Source organism: Haplochromis burtoni, unplaced genomic scaffold (assembly GCF_018398535.1).
Source record: "Haplochromis burtoni strain Fernald_Lab_line unplaced genomic scaffold, NCSU_Asbu1 Contig_291, whole genome shotgun sequence".
NCBI classification, from domain to species: Eukaryota; Metazoa; Chordata; class Actinopteri; order Cichliformes; family Cichlidae; genus Haplochromis; species Haplochromis burtoni.
In genome coordinates this window covers 310,973-334,258 of record NW_024582652.1, presented here as the reverse complement: position 1 = coordinate 334,258, position 23,286 = coordinate 310,973, and the positions used below count along the sequence as shown (strand labels likewise).

Genomic DNA, 23,286 nt, shown 5'->3' with positions numbered 1-23,286 from the left:
CACACACACACACACACACACACACACACACACACACAGCAGTGTGATAGATATGCGTGTAGTTTGCTGTCACACGTGTGGAAACAGACACAAAAACACAGATTTATGACAGAATATAGAAAACGTGAGTCCTGTAGAGACGTTTACAGTCAGGGCTGAAGGTTCACACGGACTCGTGAGGCTCAGGCGCTGCTGTCCTTAAAACAAACACCAGTGGGAGTCGCAATGCAACTTAACAAAGATGAACTCTGTTTGGGACTAAACGTGTCAGCGTCAGGATTTCATGTGCTGCAAATGTTACATGAAGACACGGCAAGAGACAGCAGCAGCTCCGTGGAGAGCAGAGTTTAGATATCTGCGAGAAACACCTGCTCAGTGTCCTTATTATTCAGCCCCACACAGGAACTCCTGCTACGCTGGACCCACTCAGCACCTGGACCCACTCAACACCCCCGCCACAGAGCAGGGAAACACCTCAGAGGCAAAACACTGACGTGCAGCTCTTTGCAGATGATGGAGTTCTGTTCATTCAGTCACTTAGCTCATCCTCCTTTTAAACCCCCTTTACACCAACTGGCTGCCATAAACTGAACGTTTGAATCCAAGTGGGCGGGACTTCTGCATTTGATATTGCCATTTAAAGGTCTCTGCTCTCTATGACATCATACAGATCCAAGAGTAGAGAAAACTGCATGAAACAGAGTGTTTATCAGATCAGTCTGCAGCCAGACTGCATGTGGTTCACTTGACCTCGTAATTTTAAACTTTGGTCACTTTTGCTGTGAGCACCTATAGATCCAGTTTGAAGGAACAAACTGCGACTCTTCCAAAACTCTTCACTGGGAGCAGCTGTCTGCCACAGCTATGAATTATAATCACACTGAGCTGCTCACAAAGTACTTCAGCCAGTGAAAATCTGAATCCTGCTCTAAAAACAAGCCTTTAAAATCACAGCCCCGAAACATACACATGGTGTGAAGATGTAGAGTTACCTGTTGGACTCGCAGGACTGTGGCTGAACCAATCAGTGTGAGCGAGAAGAAAGAGAGAAGCTATCCTGGAGCCCACAGGACGCCCTGCGTGAAGTCCTCCTCCGTCACATTTACAGACACACACACACACAGATGTGTGATGTGGAGGATGGAAAAAGAAAATCTGAGCTGATCTGTTGTGTTTTAATTGGAGCATCGAGCTATTCATAGCATTTTAATTGCTGGAGGTGAAGCTCCTCCCACTCTGTGTTTGCCTTTCTTTCACATGAACGCACTCGTTCACACCACCACGCTTTCATCACGTTACCTTTTGAAACGCTCGTCCTCTCTCTATGCTAGTGAGTTTTCTTACTGACAGATTTAATCATGTAAGCGTGTTCACGAACACACGGTACGCAGCTACACGCCTCACACGGCTGGATGCGCTCTTTGTTAACGTGTCCTCTGTAACTTTAAACAAACAGACTCTGGTTTGTGTCGACAGACTTAAACCCTCCTCGTGTTTGGAGAAGTACGCTCTAAATAAATAAGGTCAGAGAAATCTAAGCGATAACGAGGAGTGGAGACAGCGAGGCAGGCTCGTTAAAAGGGACCTACCATATTTCCTGTCGCATGCACATGCAGTTGCAATGCTGGATGCACACATTACACAAATAATGAGGTCAGTTTATGTGAAAGCAATCGCACTGAGCCAAAAGCTCTGCGTGCTGCTCGAAACACTCTCTCTACTCACAGAGAGACGACATCCCTGCTGTCTGAAGCTATCGCAGTGGCCCCGCCCACCTGCTGTGCAAACCTTTCATTTACGAGGGGCAGCCAATCAGAAAACAAGCTCTATCAAGGGGACTGTGGCCTTAAAAGGAGGAAGGGAGCTTCAGATCCAGAGGGAGAAATACTGATCATGTTCTCACTGAGTGTGGGAACAGAGAGCCAGGAAAGTGAAGGTCGCTGATTCAGCGAAATCAGGGCGGGGCAAATGCTCACAGAGGAGGAAGCAAAACAGAAGACAAGAAAACGGACTTTCAAATTAAAACAGGAAACACACAAAACACCAGAGGCAGGAAATCAGACAGACGCTAGCAGCTACAGTCGCCTGGGCAGGTTAGTGGCCACGCCCCCTAAACTTAAGGCTTAGTAAACTTTAAATTAATGAGATATTAAATACTTTACGACCGTACAAATGTTATGATGGGGAGAAATTATCCACAGAGACTAAAACAGTTTTTGTATCAGGCTGTAAAGAGTTTATTTCTGCTGTAAAGTTTCAACACGGGAGTCTGTGGACTCACTGCTGGAGCCTCTAGTGGACATTAGAGGAACTGCAGCTTCTTCTATCCTGGCTTTGAGGAGTCATTTTTCAAACTTGGAGGTTTTTGGTTTTCCTTCATGTCATCATCGGTGTGCCGTCTAGAACCAGCGTTGGAATTGTTTATTCATGCCAGCAGTAATGAGAAGAAGGAAACTGGGAAGCCTGGGCGAGGTCAGAGGAGGACAGCAAACATGGCCGACGGCGTCACAGCCCAAACATTAAAAAAAAAGACAAAAACATGATCGATTTGATGTCAGGCTTCAGCAGATGGTGGGATGGAGGGAAAGAGAGATGGAGGAGAGGGACTGAACTTCAAAGAGGAGTGTAATGTTTCACTGGGGGGAGGGCGAGAGACACCGGAAGTGAGTGAGAAACAGAGAGAGAGAGTGGATGATGATGGACACGCTTGAAAGAGGAGAGCTGGGTTTCATTCAGATGGAGAGAAAAACGAAGGGAAGCAGTGGGGAGGGCGAGCGAGATGGAGATAAACAGAGAGAGAGGGATCAATAGATGGAGGGGGGTGGAGATGAGAGGAAACCGAAGCCGCTGCCAACGCCCTTGAAAGCACCGTGCTGCCTTCACAGAGACACGGGAAAACCAGGAGATCTGACACTGTAAAAACCCCCAAGGAGGGAGGAGGGGTGATGAAGAGAGGAATTAAGGAAAGAAGGGAGAAAGGAGGGACGGCTCTCCCCTTCCTCCCACACTCCCCTCTCTCTTTAATCCTGCTCATCCCTCGGTTTGATGCAGATCTGCGTTTGTATCTTCAACACTTTTTTGTTTCTACCGTGAAGAGAAACAAACCCTCCGAGGTTTATCCGCCCTCCTCAAACAGATCCCACTTTGTTCGTCTCTTCTTTACATAAAGTGAATGTGTGTAAATACAAGCAGACCTGAGAACAGATGCCCTGCAGGAAGACGGCTGCAGCGTTTATGTAACATCATTGTGTCTGATGGATATTCGAGCCTCAGACCGTCTGCTAATTACACAGATTCTTGAGCGCTGCGAGAGCGATCGCTAAAACCTCTCGCGCTGACACTTAATTTGTTGCCGCGTTCAAATGTGGGGCTTAATGTGCCACCCTTTGCAACGCCGGCTCTGAGAAGTCATCTTCATACATCACCAACTTCTCCCGCTGATGCTATCGTCGCCCGCTGGATCATGTTCACAGGCAATGTGGACGAATCAGAGCGGGAGGAGGTCGGGGTGGGTGGAGGTCAGGTGACCAAAAACAGAAGAGCTCAAAGTGTGCTTACTTCCTGTTTCGGGTCCCTGTGTGTTCAGCCATCTAACAGAGAGTATCTTGTTTTGGGACATAAATACTGTACCAGTGAAAGTGGCTGTGATGGTATTGAACTGCCCCATACTTCGAGGGCGGCTTGTTTGAATTGCTCAGATCTTCCTGATCTGAACCTCGTAACACCCACCACCTCCTGCACGTGCTCAGTGAAGGTTCTGCTGCTGTATGAAGCAGCACGGTCACGATTTTACAAGTTACATCTTCTGGAGCAAAAAGACTGAACCAGGCTGGTTTGGCACAACTACAAGTCTGACACCAGCTGAGGGCGTAGGCATGGAGTCTTCAGGTGGGGGTTTAAATGTGTCAGAGGTTTAGGCTCATCAAGGTTCCACCACTGCACCTATGAGCACATTACGTAGACTGAAGGCAAAAGGTGTTGAATCATAAATCACAAAAAAGTCAATTTCCAGAGCTTAAGACCTGCACGACTGACAACCTACACACAGGTGGCTAATTCACTTTAGCACTACGCTACGTTAGGCTACGACAGGGTCGTAGCTCCAGGCCTCGAGGGCTGGAGTTCCCCACCCTTGGGCTACGATGGCTACCTCGATGCCCACCATCCACCCCAACCTCCTCCTCATGTAGAAGATGCCAAACAGCCACCACGATGCCTCCTGGCATGCAGCTGTTTTATTTTAAGCCGTACATGACATTCAGACGTAGAAAACAGAATGCAGATCATGAGGAAAAAAATCTAAACAGGTAGGTCAGATAAAACTCACACCTGTCCAGTTGCCATGGAGAAGGAGATCAGGTGGAATAACCTTCATTCCTGCTGTAAAGTTGGACTTTTTGACTCAGTTTTGGCACAGGCCTCTGGTGGACATAAGAGGTACTGCAGTTTTTGGCGATTTTCAGCCTGATTGGACGAGCATCATCCATTAAACAGTTCCTCTGAACACGAGTCAGTGATTTTGTTTCCACCCTACACAACATGAGACGGGCTGTTACCGAGGAAAGGAATTAGGTCTGAATATCGACCTGCCCTTTAAACCTAACAGATTCACCATGATGGGATAAACTTACTTATTTCCTTTTAAAGGTGACCTCGTGATACATTACTGAAAGAAAGCAAAGACACCCTCTGCTCTCTCACTGTTAAAAATGGCTTTCAAGTATCTTCAGAGTTTCTAGTAAACATGTAGATCATAGGTGTCAAACTCTGGCCCGCGGGCCAAATTTGGCCCGCAGTGTAATTACATTTGGCCCGTGAAGCCATACCAAATTACTATCAGAGCTGGCCTACTGGTATTATACAGCTAATATATATATAGTTTAGTATTAAGCTTTGCTTGTTCCATATTCAGTTTTTCAGCAAAACGTGTTTTAGTCCATAAGAAAAGATTCATTCTTATATCTGGAGGAAGATTTTGTTTTTCAATAATATTAATGTTAGCCCGCGACTTTGTTCCAGTTTTGAATTTTGGCCCACTGTGTATTTGAGTTTGACGCCCCTGATGTAGGTGATTAGTCTGGAGCTGAAATGAGGCATTTATAATGAATAAATACTGATTCTCGGGGCTTCTGTGACAGTTTGGGGAAGATCAGCACCTGAAACCAAAGCTGAAGGAAATCAGAGACTTTGAAAGAGAAAGCTGCGATTTTCGAGAAAGAAGGAGAAGCAGCGAGGCCAGAGAGAAGCGAACAGAGTTTAATGAAACAGTGTGGGGAGCGTCCGGCTGCTGTTTGCTCTGGATTCGCCTCGTTTGTCTGATTAAACCAAACAAAATTAAACCTGGATTTTAAACACTCATTGAGAGCAGCCCTCACAGGCCTTCATCACACCTGTGAACACCTCTGCTTTCTTTCAGTCGTTTCCTGGTTTGAGCGAGTGGATTAAACGCTCGTCCTCCTGATTTTTCCTTCAAAGACCTCCCATCCCGCTCTCCTCCTCCACCCGTCCATCCCCTCCGCTGGGCCAGCACAGAGCCGAAATCAATTAGTATTCTATTAAGTGGCTGTGATGTGTGCGAGTGTGAACCGGAGGCTCTCCGCTCTCGTTAATCTCACCATTTAGATCCTTCCTAATTGGGACGGACAGTCAGACGGAGGACAGGAGGAAAACCGGAGGGCAGGAAGGAAGGGGAGCTTTGAACCGCCGTCGTAAACACAAACACGCCGAGAATGAAACGTAACGCCGCTAACGACACAATAATTATGAGAAAGTCCAAATAAATGTTGATATGAATAGTAATCGGCTCAGCTGTCATCTGCATGCGCTGCAGAAAATACTCACAACAGTCTTCAGTGTCAAGCTGCCAAGTAGTTCACATCTCAGACGTCATAAAAGACAAAGCTGCATATTTAAAGGGACATTACTGCGGATGTGCCGATTTAATGAAAAGCCTTCGTGGTTTATGGCTTTTGGCCCAGCGCGAGGACAATCAGCGTGCTGTCAACACAACAAACAGGGGAGTGCACACAGTCAGTCAAGCCCCTTCAAGAATTATCACAAGTTCAGCCAAAACTTATTTATTAGTAAAACAAAGGTCACACTGTCAGATTTACCAGCACTTTTATCGGGAGTGGTTCAACAAAAGCAGACTGCAAACCTCCGTCAACCTTTGTCACGGATCCAGAAGGATGTCTGGATCTGGGCTGGTTCGTGCCAGTTTCAACGTTTCCCAGTGTGAACATAAGACAAAGAAAGTAAAGAGTCTTTCCACAAACTCCTGGATCCAGATCCATGTCCAAGCCCAGCCTTTCCATCCAAACCAGTCACATACACATCCAACAGACACTAAATATCTTGTGTTGTCATCACTGCATGCTGTATTAGAGCCGGGTGGATGTTTCAAACACTGTCAACACGGTCCTCCTTATTAGTGCCTGAGTGGTTTCCTTCAATGATCAGCTGACTGAAACCAGAGGACAGAACGAGGACTTCTTTATGTTTATGATCCAGGAGACTTCATCCGTCCTACAAACAAACAGACTCGGGTATTTAACCACTAGCAGTGAGGAGTAATTTGCAGTACTGACCAAGCAGCAACCTTTAATGAAGCCCCAAACATTGCAGTTCCTCGAACGTCCACTTGAGGCTCCTGATTAGAGTTGCTGCAGATCAGTAAAGTGACACCGAGTCGAGCACGAGTGAATCTGTGTTCGTTTCTTGATTCAGATGAAAAATAAACTTCAGCTTTTAAACCAGCTCTGAAAAATGTTCATGTTCAACAAAGGAAAAACAGACGTGAGCCAGAAAATATCTTCCAGCGGTAGGAGGACTGCCTGCCCTCAAACCCCAACTGTGACCTCTGACCTCCGTCCTGGAGGACTGGCAGAGATGGTGCGAGCATGGCGTCGAGTTGCCGCCACCTCCCTTCGTCAGCACCAGATTGCGGACAGAATCCTGGTGGATTTTCCGGACTAGAGCCAGAGCTCCTGCACAGCCGGCTAACTGCTACAGAGCGGCTCTGACTAATTTATGCATATGTATTAATAGATCAGAGGCAGCTCTCTCCAGGCCGTCGTGCCTCTTCTCCTCAGAAAAAAAGGCCAAATAAACAACTGAAGCAGAGCTGAGCTTCCACTCTGCACACTCAAAGGCCGGCTTCAGAAGCAGGCAGTCGTTTTGCATTTCCGCCTGCTGGATTTGTTTGATTTTGTTTGGATTTATTTCTTTCCACACGACCAGCACACATCTTCAAATACCGTCGCTGCTCCCTTGATAGTAAGAGAGCGTCATCACCAAACACGGTCAAGAAATGAAGCACATTAAAGGAGAAACTGAACCAAAACCTGCATCAAACAAAGACGTCACGGTGCCACATCCAGATGTTTCCTCCTGCCCGGTGATCCACCAACAGTCACGTAATGCCTCGAATCAAAGATCAAAGGCTTTTTAGGATCATGATTTTAAATATTAAAATCTGATATTATAAAAATTATTGTGCTAGAAAAATTACGAGTGAAAGATGAAAGTAGTTTCTAGTTAACCCTAGGTCTAAGACGTTATTAGCAGCCAGTAAGCTACAAACATGTGAAGTGTAGATCTGGATATCACTAAACAAAGGTGTCTGTGAAGGTTCTCAGTCATCCAGGTCATCGTAGTCAAAGGAGCTTGCAAAGAAAAGCGTCTGGACTTCTTTAAGTTGCTTGAAGACGTTTCACCTCTCATCCGAGAAGCTTCTTCAGTTCTAAGGTCAAATGGTGGAGAGTCCCAGATATAGGGCTTCGGAGTTGACGTCACGCCGCAATGCATTGTGGGAGCGCAGCTCCATTTTCGGGGTCTACGATCCAAACAAATACACTGTATTGGAACGGCGACTACGACAAGAAACACGCTTAAAAGCAGCTCGAAAGAAAACGGACGGTATAGAGATCGATTGCGTCCAGAGGCGAAGCAGCGGTATTTGAAAAAAATTGAGTGCATCGCAAATCTGGACCCATACGACATACGGCAGTGGAGTAAAGACCCAGACGACTTACCGCCACTGTCCTACCCCGATATCTTCACCTATCTTGTTTGTGGAGTAAGTGCTTACACTGCGAACCAGTTTCGTAATTACAAGTCACTGGAGGCGCATATCCAATTTACAAATGGCTGGGTGCAAGATTTGGCTATTTTCAAGCCGCCAAAATCTGAGTACGTCGTCATTCATACTAAGGTACGTCAGCTGGAGTGCATCGAGTGACATAGCCATTTTCCACCCCCCACCATAATTAATGTTAAATCTTTATCATTGAACTGTTAAAATATCGTTATCATATTATGTGCCCATAATTGTATAGTAGATGCAAATTAACACATTGATAATCGGGCAAATTATAAACGCCAATCAGTGTCATAGGCAGGCTTCCCTACATTTGTGCGAAACAATTAGCGAATCGTTACATAGCACATATGTCTGCAAAGTCACTCCATTCGATGTTTGATCGCAATTTCTATAACTTCCGAGACCATCAACGGTAATATTATTCAGCTATAAAGTGTGATAAGAACATATTTAGAACTTACCGGAATGAAAATGTCGTGAGCACACCAGCTGATATCTGGAGACGTAACAGAACTTGATATCAGCTCGTCTCACGGCTGCTATCCAGGCTAGACGCCTTCGTTTGGTAATATCCGATACATGAGCTCCTTCATGTTGCTTCCAGGTTGGGAAAGCATAAAAAGACAATCCAACCTTATTCCCGTGCCGGTCGTAAGATCGAACATTGCAGCCGAGCACACAGCAAGTACGAACCATGGCTATGCTATCGCTCCTAGCTTAGACCCCCAAAATGGTGAATCGGGCCAAAATCCTTTCCACGCCCACCCCCGTGACATCACGCTCCGAAGCCCTATAAACCTAGTGGGAGTTTCCCCCCACAGAGGGACAAAAGGACCCCCTGATGATCCTCTAATCGCCTGAGCCAAGGTGTGAAACTGGGTGTGGGTCCCAATCAGCCAGAGTTTCGGGTGAGTTCATTGTGAAACCTGGCCCCACCTTATCATGCGAATTCCTGAGGTCAGATGGCCCAGGATGTGAGTGGGCGTTAAGGCGTCTGGGAAGGGATCTCAAAACTGGATTATAGATGGCAGAGAGTTGGTGTCGTAAACCCCGCCTCTGTTCAAAGATGGTCGCTCACAGTGGACATAGATGCTTCTTTCACTCCTCTTTCAAACCATCTGTCCTCTCTGTCCAAAATGTGAACATTGGCATCCTCGAAAGAGTGACCTTTATCTAAGATGCAGGAAAGACTGCAGTCCATCTGCATCTTAGGATAAGTGGTGGGACTCTCCACCATTTGACCTTAGAACTGAAGAAGCTTCTCGGATGAGAGGTGAAACGTCTTCAAGCAACTTAAAGAAGTCCAGATGCTTTTCTTTGCAAGCTCCTTTGACTAAACAAAGTTATTTGCTACAAACAGTTTGACTGGAAACGACTAGAAAAGGGGAAGGTTGTAAATACCTGCTCATACCTTCTGCTATCATGACCCAGTTTTAAATAAGCAGAAGAAAACGGCAGCATCGTTGGATGATACCCGTGGAGCTTCACCCTTTGGTTTTTACTCATTTTGCAGCTGTGAATGTTTGTAACTACCTCCAAGAAACTGGAGGTTTTTAAACTGGTTGGAGAACAGGAAGCTCTGCAGTACTCTCTGCTCCTCCATGTTGAAAGAAACCAGTTGAGGTGGTTTTGAAAAAGCTACGTCCAGATGAACAGAATCCATTTTTGAATGGATGGATGAATGTGCAGATGGGTGGATGGATGGATGGATGGATGTCAGGATGTCTGGATGGATGGATGGATGTCAGGATGTCTGTGGATGGATGTCAGGATGTCAGGATGGATGGATGTCGTCAATGGATGGATGGATGGATGGATGTCAGGATGTCAGGATGGATGGATGTCTCAATGGATGGATGGATGGATGGATGGATGGATGATGATGGATGATGTGTATGGATGGATGTCTAATGGATGGTGATGGGGATGGATGGATGGATGGATGGATGTCGATGGATGATGGATGGATGGATGGATGGATTAGGATGGATGATGTCAATGGATGGATGGATGGATGGATGTGAGTGGATGGATGATGGATGGATGGATGGAGTAGGAGTGGATGGATGTATGATGTAGTGGATGGATTGATGGATGAATGTCTAATGATGATGATGGATGGATGGATGGATGGATGAATGGTGAAGATGGATGGATGGTTGGATGGATGAAAGTATGGGTGGAGTATGGATGGATTAAAGTATGGTTGTGGGATGGATGGATGGATGGATGGATGGATGGATGAGATGGATGGAATATGGATGGATGGATGGATGGATGAAGTATGGTGGATGATGGATGGATGAAAGTATGGGTGGATGATGGATGGATGAAAGTATGGGTGGATGATGGATGGATGAAAGTATGGGTGGATGATGGATGGATGAAAGTATGGGTGGATGATGGATGGATGAAAGTATGGGTGGATGATGGATGGATGAACGTATGGGTGGATGATGGATGGATGAACGTATGGGTGGATGATGGATGGATGAAAGTATGGGTGGATGATGGATGGATGAAGTATGGGTGGATGATGGATGGATGAAGTATGGGTGGATGATGGATGGATGAAGTATGGGTGGATGATGGATGGATGAAAGTATGGGTGGATGATGGATGGATGAAAGTATGGGTGGATGATGGATGGATGAACGTATGGGTGGATGATGGATGGATGAAAGTATGGGTGGATGATGGATGGATGAAAGTATGGGTGGATGATGGATGGATGAAGTATGGGTGGATGATGGATGGATGAAAGTATGGGTGGATGATGGATGGATGAAGTATGGGTGGATGATGGATGGATGAAGTATGGGTGGATGATGGATGGATGAAAGTATGGGTGGATGATGGATGGATGAACGTATGGGTGGATGATGGATGGATGAACGTATGGGTGGATGATGGATGGATGAAGTATGGGTGGATGATGGATGGATGAAAGTATGGGTGGATGATGGATGGATGAAAGTATGGGTGGATGATGGATGGATGAAAGTATGGGTGGATGATGGATGGATGAACGTATGGGTGGATGATGGATGGATGAACGTATGGGTGGATGATGGATGGATGAAAGTATGGGTGGATGATGGATGGATGAAAGTATGGGTGGATGATGGATGGATGAAGTATGGGTGGATGATGGATGGATGAACGTATGGGTGGATGATGGATGGATGAGTATGGGTGGATGATGGATGGATGAAAGTATGGTGAGATATGGATGGTATGGATGGATAACGTATGGGTGGATGATGGATGGATGAAAGTATGGGTGGATGATGGATGGATGAACGTATGGGTGGATGATGGATGGATGAACGTATGGGTGGATGATGGATGGATGAACGTATGGGTGGATGATGGATGGATGAAAGTATGGGTGGATGATGGATGGATGAAGTATGGGTGGATGATGGATGGATGAACGTATGGGTGGATGATGGATGGATGAACGTATGGGTGGATGATGGATGGATGAACGTATGGGTGGATGATGGATGGACACACCATCTTGTGTAAATTCTGCTGTTCGTAATCGTTCTGTTTTTCAGACTGAACTGTCAAACTTGCTCCTTGCAGCCATTTCTATTCACACAGAATGTTTCTCAGCAGATCCACTGTCATATAAAAATGTCCTATATTTGCCAACGTAGAAGAAAAGGAAAATGTTCATCTACTAACCCGACTAAATGAAACTGAATCAGACTTCTGATGGAGTTCTCTGCCCTTTAATCAGAGAACATTGAAAGATGAATGGGTTAGGGTCAGGTTAGGGTTAACCCTAATTTAATTTCACGTCTTTCGTGGTACGAGTGTTGTGGAGTTTACACAAGAAGTCATGAAACAGGGAGGACGTGACATCAGGCGGTAACAGAGTCCTAACAAACTGCAGTATGTGGTTTCCACTGTGAGGGACATTAAAGGATGGGAGGACAGAAGGAGGGATGGGTGCTTCCTCCTGGTTCTCTCTTGCCTCTGGGCATCCTGCACTTCAACCTCCAGAGAGAGGCAGAGACAGAGGGACGAGGAAGAGGAGGACGAGGAGTGTGAATTATTAACAGCTCTGTCACTGCAGCAGAGTCTGTCAGAGCAGGTAATAATAGACACCCACACAGACTGGAGTCTGATCACCTTATCAATGCTTCAATACGAGAGGAGCCAAACTGAGCTCGTTAATTATTCACGAGTCTGGGAGGACACTCCCAGATTACTTTTGCTTTCAGTTTCAGTCGTCTCATCTGTCTGATCCTGAGCAGCTGACTGTCTTCTGTCTTTCTTTGGGTTTTGAACTGAGAAACTTTATTTTGGTGACTAAAACTAACAAAAAGCACACGACCAACATTTGATTACAGCTCAGCTGACTCCGTTTAACCCTGCTGCATCGCACTCTCCTCGTCAAGCATCACGCTAAGACCGACCAAACGGCTCGAGCGCCGTTTCACTGGTCTGAGTGTGTCTGTGCCTTTAGACTGTATATATACAGTGTGTGTGTCGCCTACTGTCCATCTGTTGGAGCTCCAGCAGACACGATGAGTGTTTTCCATGACTCACACACACCGTCCCCCTCCTCCTGGAGTCTTACAGCAGGTTTTCTTGATCCATCAATCAGTGTATCAGAAAGAGGCAAACATGAATCACGAGGAAGCAGATGTGAGGCAGAAAACAAAACACACTTATTCCTCCCATCAGAGGCCAATCAATCTCCAAACCGGTGGCTCGCATGAGTCATTCGAACAACAAAGTACTCCGGTGGCACCGAAGATGAAGAACTGTGTTAGAAAATATCTGATTTGTTGGTTAAAAAAAATCAAAGAAGCCTTTGTAGAAAATAAATGAAGCGAGTGCGTCTGTGAAGGTGCATTTCACCAACAAACATCCAAAGAAACCTTCAGACGCTGCTTTGTTGCTAATTTTCATCATGTTTTGATAAGTTCTCTGTGAAATGATCACAGCAGCTCCGGCTGCTTCAAAGTGAGAATGATGGATTTATGTGATTCATTTTACAAACTGTTTCAACTGTTTAAACATTCAACAGTAAAAAGTTTATGAGAAAACGAGATAATGGATCCGCAGCCTCGCTGTCGACCTTTACAAACCACCACCAGTCAAACTGGAAATGCATAATACCAGGGGGACACTGTCTTTACCCATGATTCCCACCTCTCAATAACGCAAATCCACTTGACATTAGCGGCGTGCGATTGGCTGCTCAGAGCGTATGGGCTCCACTTCCTCTCTGTTATCGTACTGAATAATTCAGGCGGCTGCTTAGCTGACGGCCGCGCTGGCATTTCCCCTCCGCTAATTGCTCGTTAAGTGTTCCACTTGACCTTTAGCAGGAGAATAAAATTTTGAGAGGTTCTGTCACAGGCGTCGGTGATTCGAGCCGCCCTCCGCGTGTTAAACTCCGCTCAGGTCTGACAGGCGGAGGGGTGTTCCCGCTGGATTACCGTCCGGTTCAAACTCCAGCTTTAAAGAAAGACTACTTAAAGTAGCTGTAATGGAGCGAGTGCATAATGGACCCTTTTGTCTTCTTGAGTTGTGGGATTATCAGATTAAAACGTCTCGACCGCTCCCCCGGCCTCTGCGACGGAGGCGTAAGTGAAACAGCAGTCGATCGCTACGTTAACACATGAAGGTCAGTCGCTCCAGAGAATGTCAAGGGTCTTAAAAAGTGTTGAGATGAAACTGACCCTCAAACATGAAGACCAGCAGCTGCCTCCTCCACAGAGGGGATCATAGCCAACAGCCTATGGCTTAAACCCACCAGCTAATGGGAGGAAGTACCAGAAGAACTGCAGGGACTCATGGGACGTTAGACCAGAGAAACCCTGGACTGATGTGATGAGTCCAGATGTGAGAGTTCTGGTTGAAGTTGCAGAGTCTTTATAAAACGGAGAAGGTGAAATGAAGGAGGAAGAGCTGTGATGGAAATTCACCTGCATGGATACCGAACATCCCAACTAGCTTGAGTTTAGCGGATCTGTCACTGGTTTTCAGCTGAGCCAGATCACCTCCAGGAGGTTCAGTGCTGGAGCGCTGTGTCAGACCCAGCAGAGCTGTTGGGACCAGCTGGACCACAGAGTGAGCAAAGACGAGGCAAAGCTGCAGTTCGGTTACTCTGGTCTGAATCAGTTGATGAGTTTGTGAACTTGAACTATTCCTCGTGGTTTTTTTCGTTTTCACAGAGAAAAATCCAAGCAAACCAAAATACGTCACTACAGACCAGGTGATAATGTTCAGCCCGCTCATTGGCCAGATGTGTCGGGGGCGGAGCAACAAAGTAAATACAGGAAGACGGTGCTGTAACGTCTTGGCAAATTTAGGGTTACATCATAGCTAGCTGCTAGCCTGTACAGATGTTTGCACATCTGTAGTATCTTCCTCCGGTGAGGATACAAAGCATACGCTGCTATGGGACGTTTTTTAGCTCAAACTCACACTAAAAGGCAAAATGTGTATATTAATGATCAAGGAAGTGACCTCACAGCCCATTGCTCCTTCAGTGGGCTGGTTTCAGTCATTATGCAAATGTCCTGTTTATAAGATTGAGTCAGCTGAGTCTGAAGAAGTCACTTGGATGCGTGACGAAACGTTTCTCCCACTAAAGACGTCCAGATGAACAGAATCAACTTTTTGGGATTCGTGTGTTCACCAAGGAGGAAACGAACCAGAGTTAATCCTGCAGGTGGTTTTGTCCCAGGGGCAGCCTGCTGAGCCACATAAATCTGTGGGAGGAGACGCCGGGACAAGTCTTTGCTGCTCCATCCTCTCCTCTCATATTACACTTCTAAATTTACACCAGCTCGTAGAGAAGAAACTGACTCTTTCCTTCACTGCTAAAAAGTGACTTTCTGCAAACTAGATTTTGTCCGGAGGCAGCAATGAAAATTTAACAACAACACATGCAGCTGTGGGCAACACACACACACACACACACACACACACACACACACACACACACACACACACACACACACACACACAGGGTACAGTGGAGAAAGCCATCACTGATTCTGCCACAGAGCTGCCATTAAACACAGCATCTGTCACCTCCCGTAGCCGTGGTCAGGAGAGAGTACACATAAAACTGCTGCCTTTGTGTCTCGCTCGCGCTAAATGATGAATATTTAATGTGAAGGTGGCACTGCACTGAAACCAGCAGCAGCTACAGCTGACAGCTCGTGTTTCCTGTGTTTTTCTTCCTGCTCGCACCTGAGTGAAGCTGGATCGCAGTGAAATGTAATTAAATCAAACCCAGCGCGTTGGGCTTGTTTGGCGTGTTTGACCTGACGCGACACACGCTGATGTTTGCACGGCCCCGTGAATGTGACACGGCTAACTTGTACCTGACAACAACGCTGCACAAGCTGTGAATGATGGAGATTTAAATGCCAACGTGTCTAAATGACTGTTTTTAAGTTCAGGTTAAAGCTGATGCTGCGTGCTGCTGGTTGCAGGGGCGGATCCTTGGATCCTTCTGCTGCATTGTTTTTCACAGGTGCTCCACGTCACAGGATGTGTCCATCTCAGGAGCTGTCCAAGGTTGAGATGCAGTTTATCGTCTCTCGGGGGATTTTGTTTGGGACTCAGAGTTACTGCCACACAGATCCTTGGGCTTTAGCCAAAAATAAGACTTCTGGTTTGTCTATGTCAAAGCCAGCGACTGATTTAGCTACTAACAGACCGGCGCTGAGAGCAGAGGTGCTTCACGAGGTGATTCACCCACCCAGGCGTACGGCAACATGAGTGCACAAAGTCAGCTTAGAGATCAAACAACTGAACAAGGCCACATCAGCTCAGGTGAGAGCTCACAGGTGGAGCTCCTCTGCAGTGGTGCCTCCACTGCTTCGCTCAGGCGAGGAGGCTGGTGACCCTGTGAGGTTACCAGAGCTCTTTGAGTCCATCTGCTGCAGCTTCAGCCTGTAGCCACTGAGTACGTCTCGGTCAGGAATATCTGTGGTATGGGTAAAAACACGCCCCTAAATAACAACCTGGGAGCGACAGCATCCTCTCCAACGAATGCATCGCACGTACCTAAGAAATCATGTGATACCTCAGGAATGAGAACGGCACAGATATTTGGGCACAGAGACGACAAAAGGTATCCTGCAAACGTCACGGTGCCGGATAAACATCCACGCCATCATCACGAGGCCGAGGAAACCAAAGCATGCAGGGCTACGCTCCAGCGCGAGGATATGTTGTTATTCTGATATTTTTCTGAGAAATCTCACAGGAAGTAAACAGGCTCTCCCTCTCTCATTCATATATGTTCCCTCACTCTCACTTGAAGGCACTTCACTTACTGCAGATGTGTGTGCGCGCGCGTGTGTGCTGTGGGTCGATACAAGTTGAAAGACAAACAGGAAGCAACTTGAGTGAGTTTGTGTGTGTGTGTGTGTGTGTGTGTGTGTGTGTGTGTGTGTGTGTGTGTGTGTGTGTGTGTGTGTCTGTTAATCGTATTAGGATGGAGGGAAAGCAGGGAGAGAGCATCATCATCAGGAAAATGGAAGCTGCGCTTTCCCACAACCACTAAAGGCCGCTGAGAGTTTCTGAGTTAGTGAGGACACATTTCAAGGTTTTAACCTGAAACCACTGCAGCAGGAGTAGGGATGGGAATCGACCACCAGTTCCCAGTAGTCCAATTCCTTGGAATCATTAGTCTGCCTGCCTATCGATCCCACTTATCACTTCTTACAATCAGCTGATTTCAGTTCACGTGTCAGAGGAAAACAGTGACGCAGTCTAGAGCGTGGATGTGGACATTGATTTTATTTTTTCTGAACAGAAGGACGAGATAGATGGCAAAGTGGAAAACAGCATCCACGATACACAAGACAAGACAGCATGCTAACGCTAAGCTAACCAGACAGCATGCTAACGCTAAGCTAGCCAGACAGCATGCTAACGCTAAGCTAGCCAGACAGCATGCTAACGCTAAGCTAACCAGACAGCATGCTAACGCTAAGCTAACCAGACAGCATGCTAACGCTAAGCTAGCCAGACAGCATGCTAACGCTAAGCTAACCAGACAGCATGCTAACGCTAAGCTAGCCAGACAGCATGCTGTCTAGCTTAGCGTTAGCATGCTGTCTAGTTAGCTTAGCGTTAGCATGCGCATGCATGAATATATCGTGCATGCGCAGATTTTTATTGGACTTACGATTGTCGGTTGGAAAATTTTACATATCGCCCAACCGTTGTGTGTGTGTGTGTGTGTGTGTGCACGTTTGCCACCAGTGGAATCATTTATAATACATTTTCACAATCTCTTCAGTAACATGAGCTCTCTGAGTGTGTGTGTGTGTTTGTTCAGTCTCAGTATGTGGACCTGTCTCTGTTTTAGGGGCACACAGTCCTCACATGGTAAATGATATAATGTTAGAGTGCAGAGTTTGTTTAAGGGCACAGATGTCCTCAGAAACATGACTCTCTGTGTGTGTGTGTGTGTGTGTGTGTGTGTGTGTGTGTGTGTGTGTGTAGCAGAGCAGAAACAAATCTTCCCGGATTCAAACCCACATCTCATCAGATTAAAGAGCAAACATGAAACAGGAAACAGGTAAGCATCATCGATTGGTGATGACTCAGCCTGTTCCCCGGACCAATTACATCCATTATTTCCACAACATTTATCAGCATCCAATCAGGAGTCCCGACATGAAACGTCCCGACACAATCGATTCACCTTGCAGCTTCACTAACCTGCAGCTGGAGGTTCGACTCTCAGCGTCTCCTGACAGGTTTACAGAGACTTTGACTTGCGGTGAGTGAACACAGAGACCTGAGAGGATCCACGCACGAGGAAACGCTACCTGTGGACACCTGCTACCTGTGCACGCCCTCACCGCCAGGATTCATTCTCTGATGCTTTAATAGAAACATCTTAGGAGCATACATCAGCTGTGAAGAGCTGACAACACAGAGCTCTAACTGCACCGGCCTGGTGCCCCGCCTGTAGGAACAGCAGGCTGCTCCTGTCTTTGAAAACACACAACGCTCGGCGTTATTATGAAACGTGAGCGCAAACGTGTTCCTGCTGCAGTGTTCACCAACTTAAACCAGTCACTTTACGACCCACTTGAGTCGCACGTGAGCTTCAGAGTGTGGAAAGAGCAGAGTCAGCTGCCTCTGTGGGGTCACTCTGCCTCAGCTGCACCTCTCTGGGGGGATGCGGGTACCCAGGTGGGGGACAGCAGGTCTGATAGAGTCCAGAGCCGACGCTCAGAGTCTCTGTGCTTCTCTGCATCGGACTCGAGGTTAGTGCGAGACTCCGAACGCAGGAGCAAACGAAGCGAGGATTCTTTTTTCTGTCTGTGCGTCTGAGCCGACCGTTAGCACGCCACACGGGCGCTGCTTTTCAATTACCCACTGCCTCGCTCGCCCGCTCTCTCTCTCTCTCTCTCTCTCACACACACACACACACACACACACACACACACACACAAAGAAACAAACACTTTTATTGTAGAGTTCCCTTCGGCGGGTGACTCATCCCAAACAACTCTGACAGTCACTGTGTGTGTGTGTGCGTGTGTGTGTGTGTGCGCGTGTGTGTGTTTTTAAGCTAAATTATGATTTAAACTGACGATTAAAGAGGCAGAAACTAACATTCAAAGCGAGTGTTTGAGTGTTGGAGCAGCTGTGGTGGTTGGCGTCTCCGTGTGCTCTGAACCGCCGTGGACATCACGACGTTCCCACTGATGTGTGCAGCACCATATTCCTCCCCAGCTTCAGAACCTCCATGTTTTGGAGCCAGAAGTGATTCGGACTCGGAGTACTAAGCTGTTCACTAACGCCCGCCACAGTTTCCTTGTGCACTACAGCTGGAGCTCCGCCTTCTTGGACAGTCTGTTACCACAGTAACCTCACAGCATATGATATTATTGGTCACATGATGTCATTAAAAATGCTCCAAAAAGCCTCCAACAGCACAAACACGGTCCAGAGGTCCAGTTCAGGTGAAGCTAGCAGACAGCTGCCTGTGTCACCATCCACCTGCCTAACAGAAGCCACGCCCCTAATAATGCAAAGCGTTAATACAGTTTAGACGGGTGAGTTTTAGAGCTGTGAACTGGTTTATTTCTGCTGTAAAGTTTTAACATGGGGACTGACTCAGTGCTGGAGCCCCTGCTGGACACCAGAGGAACTGCAGCTTTTGTCCAGCTGAAGAAAACATAAACAGGACGTTATGGATTGAAAGGACGTCAGAGATAATGATCTCCTCAGGAAGTGTGAATCTGCGTGACCCAGGGTGCGTTTGATGTCCCTGCGCTCTGAAGTATTCCTCCCACCTCACACAGGATCATGTCCTCTGCCAACTTGCCGCTAACACATGATCAAAATCTTAGAAAATGCTGCCTTTGGATTTAAAGCCCAGTGTTTGTAAAGAGCTGCAGTGCTGCTCAGGTACAGGTCCTTTCATCCTCCTCCTGCCTCCTGACCTCGGCCCCTCTGGAGCTCTGACCTTTGACTGAGATGATCTGCACTCAGAGGTCAGCGGAGGAAGCTGAGTGTTGGTGTCTGAGGACTCTGTCGCTGTCAGCTTGTGCTGAGAGAAGGAAAAACCAGGGACAGCGAGTCCTGGTGCAGACGGTCTCTGGGGTCTTTAGCATTCACTGTTTTATTTATCGTGTGCTTTGACCTCGTCTCTGACCTCAGACTGCAGCTTCGCAGCGCGTTTGTCAGCTTTATAAAACATCCACATTCAGCCCGTCACATCACTTCCTGTTTTCTTTTGTCCTGCTGGTCTTCCCCATCTGTCCACCTGTAATTACATCACCTGGTTTCAATCAGCCTTCAAGTAGTGGAGCAGTACTCTCGTCTATCATCCAGTGCTTGCTGGGCTCGTCGATCTTTTGTCTTCTTGCTGCCAGTTTTTAGGCCCCGCCTTTATCGCATCACCTGCACCTGACTGCCTTTCTATGTATAAATGGACAGGTAGCCCTCCGCCTCCTGGTGTCTCTGTTTGGGTCAGAAGACGTGGGCCGGGTGGAGGACATGGGGCCGGGTGGGGGACGTGGGGCTGCGGGACGACCCGAGCGGCGCTGAGCCTCAGCTTTGTGCAGGTTCGCTGGGATTCAGAGGATGATGTAACGATGAAAGCTCTCACAGCCAGCAGGTGTGTGCGCCCAAGCTCTGAACTCCATCGCAGTACAAAACACGCTTGAAGCACTGAGGTGCTGAAAGTTACGTCTCACTGAAGCAGGAATACAGCTTCATAAAAGATCCTGCTCTGAGCTGCAGACTCGCCGCCTCGGCCCGGAAGCCAGTGGTGTTTACACGCCCGTACATCTGTCCCGCCTGCAGCGCCGCATGGCTCACTCCTCGGATTTATCAGCTTTAATTGACTCGTCCAACCTGACCTACATCTGCTCACTGAACCTCTGGTCAAAGGTCAGATGCCAAGTTGCTGCATCCTCATCGTAAAACTGCTGCTGTGAAAGGTCACGAGCAAGGAAAGGTGCAGAACGCTGAGCGTCTTACGCCATCGCTCGCGGCGGGATCGTGTCAGGTCTCAGGGCCGAGGGCAGACTAAACTTTGAAGCTTTACTCGCTGTCAGCTCCAAACCAAACGACAGCAGCTCTAAGACGTCAGCGTGGCTGCTTTTAATAGAGTCGAGGCAAAACAGCGACGCCTGCAGAGACCCCACACACCCTCAGTGCATGATGGGAAATGCCCCAGCAGCCTGAGCCTATAGCAGCTCAGAGATGGTTCAGGGTCACATGAGCTCCGCGTATGCATCGGGTTTTCAGAGGCGATCAGTGGTTTTGCTGCCAAATCAGGAGTCTGCTGCTCCTGCTTCACTTACAATAACCAAGTCAAATCTATACAAATACTAACTGTGTGTTCATCTAGAATTCACCGAGGCCGGCAGCACCAGATTTACTCAAACAACAGTCCATGGACTGATGATGTTAGCGGCCGAGGGTCTCTGTGATTAACAGCGTCCTGCTTGTTGTTCTGTGGGGTCTGAAAACATTTCTGCTCCACAGTGACACGAATCTGAGAAACTGCAGCGGCCAAACGCTCTCCTCGCTCACCTCGAGTGACCGCCGCAAAGCTGCTGACGATATGATTCACCAGGGCAGGACAGAAGGCGTGTGTGTGCGCCCGCGCTGGAGCTGGCAGACGACGCAGGCACGACCCTCTCACCAGCGTGTTCTCGGTTGGTCCATATGTGTGTCAGCTGCGGCGGCCTCGGCTCGGAGCGCCACGTCAGAGCGTAAAAATAAAGCGAGGCCTGAGACGAATCAGCGTCCTGCTGGGTTACAAACACGAGCGCACCTCCACACGTCAGGAGCACTTCGGGATCGTTTAAGGATTTTCACCTATTTTTAAAAACACTTCCTGTGATGAAGAACGTCTGCTGCTGCTATTTTGTCTCTTTCACTCATCGTCTCAGCAGAAGCTGCCAAAGTTAAACCGGGTCAACCGAAACACCTCCAGCGAGTGTAGAGGCGGGTGATCGTCACCTTGCCTGTGAGGACGGCAGCCTCCGTGTGACAGGAAGGACCCGTGGCTGCATTCCAACAGGTTGTAGCAACTAATTTTAATTGCAAGGTGAATGAACAGCTGCTGCAGGGAGGCAGCCTGTCTCCAACCAATCACCTCTGCCTGCAGCCTGCACCAGCAGACCGACGGAGGTTTGCACATAGTTGCAGTCTAATTGCTGACATGTTGCAAGCAATCTGAGTCAGTCTTTAGCAACGAGGCGATGGCACAGGAGCACGAACACAGACGCTTCAACAAGCAGGGACAGGAAGCAAACACAGGTGAAGATAGGCAGACAGGAAGTAAAACCCAAGACACAAGAGGAAACCCGACTACCAAAGTAAAACAGGAAAGAACCCAAAAAGCACAAATGAAATCCACAAAGATGTGATGGAGATAAACAAAAGAATCCAAGAACTCAAACACAAAACAGCAGAACCGACTGAACAAGAACCGAACGTGGAACAAAGAACGACTCACAGCAAAGCTTCAGACTCGCTCACATCAAACTGTCACACTGAGCTACGACCACCAGCAACACAGACAAGAGACAGCTGCCTTTCAAAATAAAACAGGAAACTGGGGTTTATGCTTTATGTTAAATCTAAACTGCCTAACAGCACAATCGTGTCAGAGGAGCCGGTATCCCAGAAACATTACTTTCTGTGTCCTTTTATATTTATTTTGCTTGATTGCTTTGTTGTCTATTGCATGTATGTTGCTATGACAACCCAGTTTCCCTCTGCGATTAATAAAGTTTCCTGTTTGTTTCCTGTTTGTTCTTAATTGTTCTTCTGCTAATGTTTTTCAAATTGACTGCAAGAGGATGGATCCTCTCAGTGAGACAAACTCCACCTAGTGTTTGAACAGTGGAACTGCAGAGCCACGCGTCAGCTCAGGATACACAGACATAGAGCCGTCGTGGCGGCCTGACAGCCGGGCTGCGGCCGGGCCGACCCACAAACTTTCTCAGACTCCCGTGTTCTCTGCGTCAGCTCGCTGAGCTCAGCTACTTCCTGTCCCGTCTCGTGCTTTGTGCTCACGTCTTGTTTCCCAGGCTCTCCTCTCAGGTGTCTCCTGGTTGGCCTTCTGCAGTTGTTCCTCGGTGCGTCAGCGCCGCGTCCTCCCTCACAGTTATGTCATTCTGCTCTTTGCTTCAGATTCCTTGTTGCTGTTTAGTGTTTTGTCGAGAGCACTGTTCAAGCTGTTTTTGGGACTATGCAGGATTCCCACGTCCTGTCACTCAGGTGAGACAGGAACCAGGACCCCACAAAGACACAAAAACCAGCACAGCTTCCTGTTGGTTTGTCTCATTTATATTTCTTGTGTTTGTTTTCAGCATCGATGTGCGACACGAAGACCTCTGAGTGTTTACACCTGCACTGTGTTTGCAGTCTGTGCGTACCAGCACGTGGAGTTTGATGTGTTTATTATCTTTGTGTATGTGTGTGTGTGTGTGTGTGTTTGCCACCATAACCTCCATGCTCAATTACACCCAGATTACCCAGAGGCCCTTGGGGCTGTGGCAGCCGGTGAGCTGGCTGACATAAATCTGGCGTGTTGTTGTTGATACACCAGCTCTCTAATGCCCATAAAACATTACTGCTGCACACACACACACACACACACACACACACACACACACACACACACACACACACACACACACACACACACA

The 23,286-nt window shown here is 47.5% G+C and overlaps 1 protein-coding gene across 2 annotated transcripts in view; it reads right to left on the bottom strand.

The window, feature by feature from the left end:
* The window catches only part of fars2 (phenylalanyl-tRNA synthetase 2, mitochondrial), a 128,508-nt gene that overhangs the window by 1,365 nt on the left and 103,857 nt on the right, over positions 1–23,286 (bottom strand). The gene's annotated exons all lie outside the window — the stretch shown is intronic.